We start from the raw sequence: 13,518 nt of genomic DNA on the forward strand, positions 1-13,518 counted from the left end.
AAAAAAAAAAGAGGCCTGGAGCTGCCACCAGAGGGCTAACTTCACCCTCTCCCAAGGCAGGGCCCTGCCTCTGTAGACAGTGTTTGTCCAACAAATATCTGAAGAATATGAGCCAGATTCTGAGCCTGATTGGAGCTCACTCACTTTTCTTGACATTTTCTATTTCTGTACATATATTCAATAAATTGAAAGAAAAACTTTGAAGTCAAGTTAGTTCCAGCTAGTCATCATCATTCATGTCCAAGAGATAAGACAGGTCCTCAGATACAGAAGGAAAACACCACAAATTAGTACCAAACCTTATACTCTCATATCTAATAAAGGAATCACATAATAGCAAACAACTTGAGGCCATAGTGATATATACTCTTAAAGATAAAGCTGAAATCTTCCATTTTAAACTTTGAAAGAATGAAATTAATTGCAAAAATATATCCAAGGGATAACTTTTGAAGCAACCTGCTAGAGTACACGGAGAAGGCAATGGCACCCCACTCCAGTACTCTTGCCTGGAAAATCCCATGGACAGAGGAGCCTGGTGGGCTGCAGTCCATGGGGTCACGAAGAGTTAGACACAACTGAGCAACTTCATTTTCACTTTTCACTTTCATGCACTGGAGAAGGAAATAGCAGCCCACTCCAGTGTTCTTGCCTGGAGAATCCCAAGAACGGGGGAGCCTGGTGGGCTGCTGTCTATGGGGTCGCAATGAGTCAGACACGACTGAAGCAACTTAGCAGCAGCAGCAGCTAGAGTACATCTATTAAAGTGTAAATATAAGTATTTAGTTATAAACCAATACTACAGTAATGGCACATCTATACATCTTAAACTAAAAGATGACTAAAATAATCTAAAAGGCAAAGCTAAAGTAGGCAGTGTAATAGGAGTAGCCACGTATTACTTTTAGAGTAAAGCAAGCGCCATTTATAAAAAGCCTATAGTATCTAAGAATGCTTTGAATAATTCAGCTTTATTTTCCAATTGTTTCCAAGCCCTTAATTTGGTACTGAGTAACCTGAATCAATGGACTTTTTGCTTTCCAATTATTTATTCATTTGCTTGGTCTTCATAAAGTTTCTCCTGAAAAAAGTACTGAGGTTAGGAAAACTATCCTATGCAATCCTTACTACAGCCATATCGTGCTTAAGAATACACATTTATAATATTCATTAGATAATTCACAGTCTAGAATAAAATGACTTTTTTGTAATACTTACAAATAGTCAAGGACGTATTTGATTAGATGGAGAAGACTCCATCACATAAAAGAACTGAATGTCATATCAAGGCAATGGGTCCCACTAACAGAAACTAAATATATAAAACTGTACATCCACAGAAACAAAAATCAGACATGAGTTTCCATTCCAAAAGTAAGCTTCACTTTAGGAAAATATTTCACCATATGACTTCTTTGAACAGCTATAAAGCCTAATACATTCAAAGTGAAAGAAAGTGAAAGTGAAGTCTCTCAGTCGTGTCCGACTCTGCAAACCCATGGATTATAGCTCCTCCGTCCACAGGATTTTCCAGACTAAAGTACTGGAATGGGTTGCCATTTCCTTCTCCAGGGGCTCTTCCTGACCCAGGGATCGAACCCAGTTCTCCTGCGTTGCAGGCAGACGCTTTACCATCTGAGCCACCAGGGAAGTCTCGATACATTCAATTGGGGCTCAATTTCGATATTTGAGGAATAAGAGTTAATAACAATGTTGTCCAATGCTTTGTATCACTTTTTATTATTTATTTTTAATTGTGATAAAATACACATATAAAACTTACCAATTTGAACCATTTTTAAGTACAGTCCAGCGGCATTAAGTACATTCACACTGTTGTGTAACCACCACCACCATCCAGGTGGTTTTCATCTAAGACTAGTTCATCTTACCCATCCGAAACTCTACTCATTAAACAATAACTCAATGTCCCTCCTCCCATACCTTGACAACCACCATTCCACTTTCTGTCTCCATTAATTTGACTAAGTACTTCACATAAGAGTAATCATACAGTATTTGTCTTTGGTGACTGGATTCTTTCACCTAGCATAATATCATCGGGCCTCATCAGTCTGATAGCCTGTGTCCAGACTCCAGAGTTCCAAAAGAGTTATATCAGATAGACTCTGCCCATGCAACAGCTGTCTAGGTGGGAGGACAGATCCCTGGAGCGCTGTACTCTGCCATCCTCGCTCTAGCTCCCCCAGTCCACTGCATTACATGGCATAAATTCTATGAGAACACAGTCCACGGTTACTCAAAGAGGCACTCCATTTGTTGCAAATAAACTGAAAGGGCAGATATTTTTATATTTAAGAAGTTACTGTGAAAGAATAGGCTGACTTACTTGTTGCCATAATTATATATCTAGACTATTTTAAAGTTCAATTGTAGCCAAAATATTTTCTTAAAACATCAAGGAGTAATGTTGTAAAATGAAAACCGAAAATATAAGTATGGGTCTTTTATGAAAAATTCATCGAAAACCAAGGAATAATTTGTAACAATACCACAAGTGAAGTTCCATAAAAATTCCCCTTAAAAGTTATTCCCTCTGAAACTTACTGTCTCATGGCTTGTTCTCCTCCGTATCTTTAAAATTAGAAAAACAGGAATCATTTGACAAAAAGAAAACAATTCTGAGAAATTCCACTTCCAGTAGAGACAGACAAGGTAACAGAGACCCTCCTATTGTGGTTAACTAAAAAAAGAGGAACATTTTTTTAAATCCGCTTGCAGGCATCACAGCATCAATAAGAGACTGAAGAACTGCCAAGCCAGGATACAGTGAAGAACAGAAGACCAGGAATGAGAAAGCAGCACTGAGTGCCTTCTCCATGGGAACATGTGCTGATTTCAGGGGGAGCATCTGAGAACCACGTCATGCCCTGCACAACCTCTCAGCTAGAAGCCAGAGAGCCAGGCACTGGAGTTATGTAAGAGGATATGAACTGGAGTTTGAGCAAGCTCAAGGAGATGGTGAAGGAGAAGAAAGCCTGGAGTGCTGCAGTCCAGGGGGTCACAAAGAGTCGGACAAGACACGCTGAACAACAACAAAGATGACATCATATTGAACAAATGTATCACCAAAGTGACTGTCCAAACGGCCAGGAAACAGGAAAAGATGCTCAACCTCATTAGTAACCAAGAACATGCACATTTGAAGCCACAGTGGAATGCTGCTACATCCTCACCAGAATGACTACAATTTTAAAGATTTACAACACCTATCAGTGGCAAAGTTACAGAGCAACTGGAAAACTCTTAAGACTGCAGATACAGTGCAAGGTGGTAATGACCACTTTGGAAAACTGGCAGTACCTTCTAAAACAAAACACAGTCTTACCATATCATTTTCATCCCAAGGCACACATCCAAGAGAAATTAGTCCATCAAACTACATACACAACACTCACAGCAGCTTTATTCATATTAGCTAACAGATAAAAAATAAATGATTGTCAGTACAATAAACTGGTATATGCATACAATAAAATACTCCAGAGCAAACAAAAGAACAAATATGCAGCAAAAAACATATTTAAATAAAACTAAGGAAACTGGTCTCCAGTAAAAATTGTATTATAAGTAAACTTAAAGGGATTTTTTTTTTAGGATGAAGGTAAACATTACATAGAAACTCGGTTGTTAAGGAAAAAACGAAAAGCTCAAGAAATGGCAAATATGTAAATAGATTCACAAATTTATCCTCTTGATTTCTTCAAAATACACATGACTGTTCAAAACAAAAATGTATAACATTGTCCTGTGGGGTTTATAATTCGTGACAGTGGCTCAGCTGTGTCAGACTTTTTGCAATACATGGACGATAGCCCGCCAGGCTCCTCTGTCCATGGAATTCTCCAGGCAAGAATACTGGAGTGGGGAGTCATTCCCTTCTCCAGGATATCTCCCCAACCCAGGGATCAAATCCAGGTCTCTTGCATTGCAGACAGACTACCGTCTGAGCCACCAGAGAAGGCATAACACATATAGGAACGAAATAATAAAGACTGGAGGACGGTGACAAATGGTTGCAAAGCCTTTCCTTTCATATGAAGTGGTAAAGAAATTAAAGATTGTGTCAACTGGAGGATGCATAGTGTTATACTACATCTACTATTTTAAAAAATAAGGAAAAGAGCTACTGCTAGAAACCTAAATTAAATGGAAATTTCATAAGAAATCAATTAACCTAAAAGAAGGCTGGACAGGGGAAAAAAGTCAAAGAACATGCCATTATATATTTGTTCAAACCCATATAATGTACAACATCAAAAGTGAGCCCTAGTGTAAATTATGGATTTGGCGTGATTACGATGTGCCAGCGCAGGGTCAGCAGTTAGAACCACTGCAGTACTCTGGTGGGAGGTGCTGTTAATGACTCTCCATGTGTGAGGACAGGGAACGGACGGGAACACTCGGAAACGTCTGCTCAATTTTCCTGTGAACCTAAAACTGCTCTAAAAAATCAAGTCTATTGAAAATAAAATTAAAAAACAGATGAGACAAATAACAAATAGTAAAGTTACAGACCTAAGTCCCACATCAATAGTCACATTAAATATGTATGGAACTAAGAGTCCAATAAAAAGGCAAGGGTTGTCACCTGGAGAGGATAAATTATGATATGCTCACACCACAGAAAACATTCAGCAATGAAAATCAATAAACTCCAGTATATACAATATAGATCAATTTCAAATTTTGAGGGGGAAAGCCAGACCCAACAGGTTATATACAATATAATTGCATTTAGATGAAGTTTAAAAGAAGGCAAAACCCAACAAAGTATGGAGGGATGGAGATTTATATATAAAACACACACACACGTACACATACACGTGGTAAAACTATATAGTAATCTAAAACAGATACTCCTCTCCAAATGAAGAGACTTATGACTTCAAAGGAGTAGGCATGAGGGTAGTGCTTCTGCTGCTGCTAAGTCGCTTCAGTCGTGTTCCTGAGATGCTGAGAATATTGTCTTTCTTGACCCGAGTGGTGTAAATCATTTATAATTCCCTTTTGCTACATTTCTTGTATCTCTATTAAACTTGACAATTTAAATGACCAAAACCAAAAATCACTCTGAAATGACTGACCAGATTGTTGTTGTTGTTTAGTTGTTAAATTGTGTCTGACTCTCTGCAACCCCATGGACTGCAGCACCCCAGGCTTTCTTGTCCTTCACCATTTCCCAGAATTTGCTCAAACTCACGTCCATTGAGTCAGTAACGCTATCCAACCATCTCAGGTTTGAAATGTTAGGATGGAAACAGTCATAATAAAAGCACTCAAAAAAAGTATATTTAGAAAAGGCACTCATGGAGACAAAACACAGGAAAATTCTATACCACAAGTTCAGTGTCACAGAATTTTCAAATTCATATAAATAATAATCATATAATGGTCCTTGCTTAGCTATTTTCTGAACATGAAATTCAATTCAATTTTGGAATGGATAATAAAAGTTTACCAATGACTAGGTCAATTCTTCCAAAAAGTCTGAGTTTTTCATTACTCCAAAAACTGTATAGTCTTATTTTCAACACTAGCATAAGACTTTTCAGGTGACATATTTTGCTATATTTTGAATTAATAGAAAACTGGACCACATAAGCATGACTGAAAGAATGCCAGCTTCATAGAAGGTAGTTTCTTTTGCCTTCTTAATTAAAAATTACTATGAAGCCACCCGTGTGCCAACCCAGGAAACATAAGAGATGCAAGTTCAATCCCTGGGTCAGGAAGATCCCCTGGAGGAGGGCATGGCAACCCACTCCAAGATTCTTGCCTAGAGAATTCCAAGACAGAGGAGCCTGGTGGGCTACAGTCCCTGGGTCACAGAGAGTCAGATACAGCTGAAGTGACTTAGCATGCACGCATATCAAGATACAGAAAACAGACTTGTGATTGCCAAGGGGAGGGATGGGAAGTTTGGAATTAGCAGATGCAAGCTATTATATATAGGATGGATAAACAACAACAATTTCCTATTGTATAGCACAAGGAACCATATTCAATATCTTGTGATAAAAATGACAAAGGAAAAGAATATGAAAAAGAATATATATATGTAAAACTGAGTAACTTTGCTGCAGAGCAGAAATTAACATGACATGGTAAATCAACTATTCTTCAACACAATTTGTTAATTACTGTGAAAATCATTGGCCGGATGAGTTTAACAGCTTTCACTCTTAGTCTATAAAATTCAAGTAGGTATAGAATTTTTTCACCCAAAGATTAACCTCTCTCACCTCCCATAGCAAGAACAAAAATATCGAGAATTTTAAAATAGCTTTCTTCAAGACTTCCTTGGCAGTCCGTGCTCTCAACGCAACGGGCACTAGTTTGATCCCTGGTTGAAGAACTAAGATCCCACGTGCTGCACAGGACAGCCGAAAGTCTTTTTTGTTTAAAAAATCTTTATTCTTCTCTACCACTAATTCCAATTCGCCCTCAGAGATTTGGGTAGGCCAGGTGTGTTCTCACATCACTTGGAGGTCGTGAACTCAGACGTGGCTTTACTCAGTTAGTGGACGCAGGAACCCTGGGTGTGCTGGATTCGAAGAGGGACACAGCTGAAGGAATGCTTCCTCTGCCACATTTCCGAGCACTGAACTCAAGTGTCCCTCCCACGGATGACAAGATGAGCACAAGAAAAAGGCACGTACACCTTGGGGCAGTGGAAAAACATGTTCATTTGATGTCATCTGTTTCTAATTTCCCGAAAATTTAATTCTAACATGTATAACTTTGAGGCAAGGGGCTTGTTTTGTCTTTTTTGGTGTTGAAAGAGAGTAGGTGGATTTATGTCCACAGTGGACTCTGGCACTGCTACAAACTGCAAAAATGCATATATTCCTGAATATGGAGTGATCTGAATTTATACAGCATTGAGTCAGAGGTTCTAGATCCACTTTCCAAATCCAACTGCCTCATCACCATGGCCAACCTCAATTTCTCTGCCTCCAAAATAGGGAAACTAGTTTCTTAAGAATGCTTAAGAGATACTGAGAAATGTTAAAATGTTCACAGACTAATCATGTATTACCCCTAAATAAGTATATCCTGATGTGTGGCATAACAGGGAAACATATTAGTTAATTAGTGATCCATAACTAAGTACCATAAACTAGACAGCTTAAACTATAGCAACTTGAACTGAAAATTTAAATTTAAAATTCTGGAAGCTAGAAGTCCAAGATGAAGGGGCTTCGAGGCTGGATTCTTCTGAGCACTGTGAGGGATGGCCAGGTTCTCCCATTGTGTCTTCACACTGTCTGCCCTCTATGTGTCTGTGTCCAAATTTCCCTTTTACAAATAGACCGGTTATATGGGATTAGGGTCCACCCTAATGACTTCACTTTGATTACCTATATAAAGACCCTATCTCTAAACAAGGTCACATTCTGAGATTCTGGGGGTCAGAACATCCACATATGAATTTTGAGTGGACACAGTTCAATCTATTAATATTATACAGACATGTATATATGTGCATATTATACATATGCATGTATATATGCCATGCATGTTTGCCTGTAACTAGAACCATTCTAATCAATTATCAAGACAATTTAATTATACCACTTTTCACTCCACTTTTAAAGTGTTTTTTACTGAAGTATTATTGATTTACAATGTTGTGTCAATCACTGCCGTAAAGTGACTCAGTTATACATATATATACATTTTCTTATATCTTTTCCATTATGGTTTATCACACAATACTGACTGTAGTTCCCTGTGCTATACATTAGAACCTTGTATTTTATTTCATTTCGCTTCTAAAGTGTCTCATATCCCTAGTAACGTGTGTTTTTAACAGTGTGTAGCACTTTTAATTCTTTCCTTTCTAGATTCATAGCACAGATCGCACTTACATATCCATGCTTCAAGGCTTAACAGAGGTGTTTCTAGTCAAACAGCCTGAAACAAACATTCAAAATAGGGCATTCTTTCCAATGGAGGTAAAGATTATAGTGTAACCAGCAGGAATGTGCAAGCAGGCAATAATTTAATTTAGTAGCTGAGCCAAACCATGATAGTCCACTTGAAAAATAAAGAAATCTGAGAAAGTGATACTGTTACAATTGTTAACTATGGAATGCAAGAACATTTAAACTTCAAGTCATACAAATCCATTTCGTATATTTATTTTTTTAAAGAAATGTTTATTCAGTACATTTGGGGTTTGAGAGCTTGAAAATAACTGAATCTCTTTTCCTGTTATATGCATGTTAACACCAAATGTAAATGCTATTACGTGGTTCCAGTTACCACAGGAACCTGCCTTCATGCTGACTTATTTCTACGCATCTCTCAGAAGGAAATATTCATGGTTCAAGTTTCAATGGATTTGTTTTCACCCTTATGAAATGTACAAAGTGTTCCCCTCTTGAAACTTTTAACAAAAGGTAAAGAATTTGCCAGGATTCTTCAAGTGCTTTTGCTCTTTCATTTTGAAAACCTTCAAATAGTTTTTAAAAGATCATGACTGGTTACAAAGGTTTACCTAAGGCAAATCTGTCATATCAGTCATATCAGGTTAAAATGACAACCAAAAATGAGATGACAGTGCACAGGAGTTTTCCTTTTGGGGATTTTTATTGTAGTCAATAAAACGTAAAATTTACCAATTCTTATGGTGTGATCACTCATCTAGAGCCAGACATCCTGGAATGTGAAGTCAAGTGGGCCTTAGAAAGCATCACTACAAACAAAGCTAGTAGAGGTGATGGAATTCCAGTGGAACTATTTCAAAACCTGAAAGATGATGCTGTGAAAGTGCTGCACTCAATATGCCAACAAATTTGGAAAACTCACCAGTGGCCACAGGACTGGAAAAGGTCAGTTTTCATTCCAATCCCAAAGAAAGGCAATGCCAAAGAATGCTCAAACTACCACACAATTGCACTCATGTCACATGCTAGTAAAGTAATGCTCAAAATTCTCCATGCCAGGCTTCAGCAATACGTGAACCATGAACTTCCTGATGTTCAAGCTGGTTTTAGAAAAGGCAGAGGAACCAGAGATCAAATTGCCAACATCTGCTGGATCATGGAAAAAGCAAGAGAGTTCCAGAAAAACATCTACTGCTTTATTGACTATGCCAAAGCCTTTGACTGTGTGGATCACAACAAACTGTGGAAAATTCTGAAAGAGATGGGAATACCAGACCACCTGACCTGCCTCTTGAGAAATCTGTATGCAGGTCAGGAAGCAACAGTTAGAACTGGACATGGAACAACAGACTGGTTCCAAATAGGAAAAGGAGTACGTCAAGGCTGTATATTGTCCCCCTGCTTATTTAACTTACATTCAGAGTACATCATGAGAAACGCTGGACTGGAAGAAACACAAGCTGGAATCAAGATTGCCGGGAGAAATATCAATAACCTCAGATATGCAGATGACACCACCCTTATGGCAGAAAGTGAAGAGGAGCTAAAAAGCCTCTTGATGAAAGTGAAAGGGGAGCGTCAAAAAGTTGGCTTAAAGCTCAACATTCAGAAAACAAAGATCATGGCATCTGGTCCCAGCACTTCATGGCAAGTAGATGGGGAAACAGAGTCAGACTTTATTTGGGGGGCCTCCAAAATTACTGCAGATGGTGACTGCAGCCATGAAATTAAAAGACGCTTACTCCTTGGAAGAAAAGTTATGACCAACCTAGACAGCATATTCAAAAGCAGAGACATTACTTGGCTAGACCGACTAAGGTCAGTCTAGTCAAGGCTATGGTTTTTCCTGTGGTCATGTATGGATGTGAGAGTTGGACTATGAAGAAGGCTGAGCGCCGAAGAATTGATGCTTCTGAACTGTGGTGTTGGAGAAGACTCTTCAGAGTCCCTTGGACTGCAAGGAGATCCAACCAGTCCATGCTGAAGGAGATCAGCCCTGGGATTTCTTTGGAAGGATTGATGCTAAAGCTGAAACTCCAGTTCTTTGGCCACCTCATGCAAAGAGTTGACTCACTGGAAAAGACTCTGATGCAGGGAGGGATTGGCGGCAGGAGGAGAAGGGGACGACAGAGGGTGAGATGGCTGGATGGCATCACTCACTCTATGGACATGAGTCTGAGTGAACTCCAGGAGTTGGTTATGGACAGGGAGGCCCGGCGTGCTGTGATTCATGGGGTCACAGAGTCGGACATGACTGAGCGAACTGAACTGAACCTTTTTTAAGGTTTCTTTTTTAAGTAACGCCACGATGGCGGAATAGAATAATGTGCGCTCACCTTCTCCTGTGAGAATTCCAAAATTACAACTCACTGCTGAACAACCATCGACAGGAGAATGTTGGATCCCACCAAAAAAAGATACCCCATGTCCAAGGGCAAAGGAGAAGCCCCAGCAAGATGGTAGGAGGGCCAAAGTTGCATTTTAAATTAAACCCCATACCCGCCAGAGACACTCAGAGGGCTGTAGCAAACCATGTGTGCACCAGGACCCAGGGACCCCACAGAGACTGAGCCAGGACTGTGTGTGAGAGCCTCCTGAGGAGGTCCGGGTCGGCAGTGGCCTGCTGCAGGGGCAGGGGCTCTGGGTGCTGCAGACCTGGGTACGGCATAAGCCCTCCTGGGGAAGGTCGCCATTAACCCCACCACAGAGCCGCCAGAACTTACGCAGGACTGGGGAAACATTCTCCTGGAGGGCACAAACAAAACCTTATGTGCACTAGAACCCAGGAGAAAGGAGCAGGGACCTCACAAGAGACTGACCCAGACTTGCCCAGGAGTGTTCAGGAGTCTCCAGCAGAGGCGTGGGTCGGCAGTGGCCTGCTGCAGGGTTGGGGGCACTGAGTGTAGCAGTGTGTGCATGCAGGGGACCTTTTCATCACCTCCACCATAGTTTGGCCTCAGGTCAAACAACAGGGAGGGAACACAGCCCCACCCACCAACAAAAAACCTGATTAAAGGTTTACTGAACATGGCACCACCCATCAGAACAAGACCAGGTTTCCCCCTCAGTCATCTCTCCCACCAGGAAGCTTCCATAAGCCTCTTATCCTTCTCCATCAGAGGGCAGACAGAATGAAGACCACAATCACAGAAATCTAACCAATCTGATCACATGGACCACAGCCTTGTCTAACTCAGTGAAACTATGAGCCATGCCGTGTAGGGCCACCCAAGTCAGACAGGTAATGGTGGAGAGTTCCAACAAAAACGTGGTCCACTGGAGAAGGGAACGGCAAACCACTTCAGTATTCTTGCCTTGAGAACCCCATGAACAGTATAAAATGGCAAAAAGATAGGACACTGAAAGATGAACTCCCCAGGTCAGTAGGTGCCCAAAATGCTACTAGAGATCAGTGGAGAAATAACTTCAGAAAGAATGAACAGAAGGAGCCAAAGGAAAACAACACCCAGTTGTGGATGTAACTGGAGATGGAACTAAAGTCCAATGCTGTAAAGAGCAATACTGCATAGGAACCTGGAATGTTAGGTCCATGAATCAAGACATATCGGAGGTGGTCAAACAGGAGTTGGCAAGAGTGAACATTGAAATTTTAGGAATCAGCTAACAAAAATGGACTGGAATGGGTGAATTTAACACAGATGACCATTATATCTACTACTGTGAGCAGGAATCCCTTAGAAGAAATGGAATAGCCATCATGGTCAACAAAAGATATGAAATGCAGTACTTGGATGCAATCTCAAATATGACAGAATGATCTCTGCTTGTTTCCAAGGCAAACCATTCAATATCACAGTAATCCAAGTCTATGCCCCAACCAGTAATGCTGAAGAAGCTGAAGTTGAACAGTTCTATGAAGACCCACAAGACCCTCTAGAACTAACACCCAAAAAAGATGTCCTTTTCATTAGACGGGACTGGAATGCAAAAGTAGGAAGTCAAGAGATCCCTGAAGTAACAGGCAAAATTGGTCTTGGAGTACAAAACAAAGCAAGTCAAAGGCTAATAGAGTTTTGCCAAGAGAACACACTGGTCATAGCAAACACTCTCTTCCAACAACACAAGAGAAGACTCTACACAAGGACATCACCAGATGCTCAATACCAAAATCAGACTGATTATATTCTATGCAGCCAAAGATGGAGAAGCTCTATAGAGTCAGTGAAAATAAGACTGGGAGCTGACTGTGGCTCAGATCATGAACTCCTTATTGTCAAATTCAGACTTAAATTGAAGAAAGGAGGGAAAATCACTAGACCACAGAGGTATGACCTAAATCAAATTCCTTATGATTAGACAGTTGAAGTGACAAATAGATTCAAGGGATTAAATCTGACAGAGTGCTTGAAAAACTATGGACAGAGGTTCGTGACATTGTACAGAAGGCAGTGATCAAGACCATCCCCAAGAAAAAGAAATGCAAAAAGGCAAAATGGTTGTCTAAGTAGGCCTTACAAATGGCTGAGAAAAGAGAAATGAAAGGCAAAGGAGAAAAAGAAAGATACACCCATCTGAATACGGAGTTCCAAATAGCAAGGAGAGATTAGAAAGCCTTCCTTAATGATCAGTGCAAAGAAACAGAGGAAAACAATAGAATGGGAAAGACTAGAGATCTCTTCAAGAAAATTAGAGATATCAAGGGAATATTTCATGCTAAGATGGGCTCAATAAAGGACAGAAATGGTATGGACCTAACAGAAGCAGAAGCTATTAAGAAGAGGTAGTAACAATACACAGAAGAACTACACAAAAAAGATCTTCATGATTCAGATAACCACGATGATGTGATCACTCACCTAGAGCCAGACATCCTGGAATGCAAAGTCAAGTGGGCCTTAGGAAGCATCACTATGAACAAAGCTAGTGGAGGTAATGGAATTCCAGTTGAGCTATTTCAAATCCTAAAAGATGATGCTGTGAAAGTGCTGCACTCAATATGCCAACAAATTTGTGGCCACAGGACTGGAAAAGGTCAGTTTTCATTCCAATCCCAAAGAAAGGCAATCCCAAAGAATGCTCAAACTACCACACAATTGCACCCATCTCACATGCTAGCCGGAGAAGGCAATGGCAACCCACTCCAGTACTCTTGCCTGGAAAATCCCATGGATGGAGGAGCCTAGTAGGCTGCAGTCCATGGGGTCTCGAAGAGTCGGACAGGACTGAGCGACTTCACTTTCACTCTTCACTTTCATGCATTGGAGAAGAAAATGGCAACCCACTCCAGTGTTCTTGCCTGGAGTATCCCGGGGACAGCAGAGCCTGGTGGGCTGCCGTCTACGGGGTCACAAAGAGTCAGACACAACTGAGGCAACTTAGCAGCAGCAGCAGCACATGCTAGCAAAAAAAATGTTCCAAATTCTCCAAGCCAGGCTTCAACAGTATGTGAACCGTGAACTTCCAGATGTTCAAGCTGGATTCAGAAAAGACAGAAGAACCAGAGATCAAATTGCCAACATCCACTGGATCATCGAAAAAGCAAGAGAGTTCCAGAAAAACATCTCCTTCTGTTTTATTGACTACGCCAAAGCTTCTGACTGTGTGGATCACAACAAACTGTGGAAAATTCTGAGAGAGATGG

The 13,518-nt window shown here is 40.4% G+C and overlaps 1 protein-coding gene across 1 annotated transcript in view; it reads right to left on the bottom strand.

Annotated features, from left to right (window-relative positions):
* The window catches only part of LOC120865383 (protein bicaudal C homolog 1), a 354,738-nt gene that overhangs the window by 320,291 nt on the left and 20,929 nt on the right, over nucleotides 1-13,518 (bottom strand). The window lies entirely within an intron of this gene.

This window comes from Oryx dammah, unplaced genomic scaffold, assembly GCF_014754425.2.
Source record: "Oryx dammah isolate SB20612 unplaced genomic scaffold, SCBI_Odam_1.1 HiC_scaffold_6, whole genome shotgun sequence".
In the NCBI taxonomy this organism is placed as follows: domain Eukaryota; kingdom Metazoa; phylum Chordata; class Mammalia; order Artiodactyla; family Bovidae; genus Oryx; species Oryx dammah.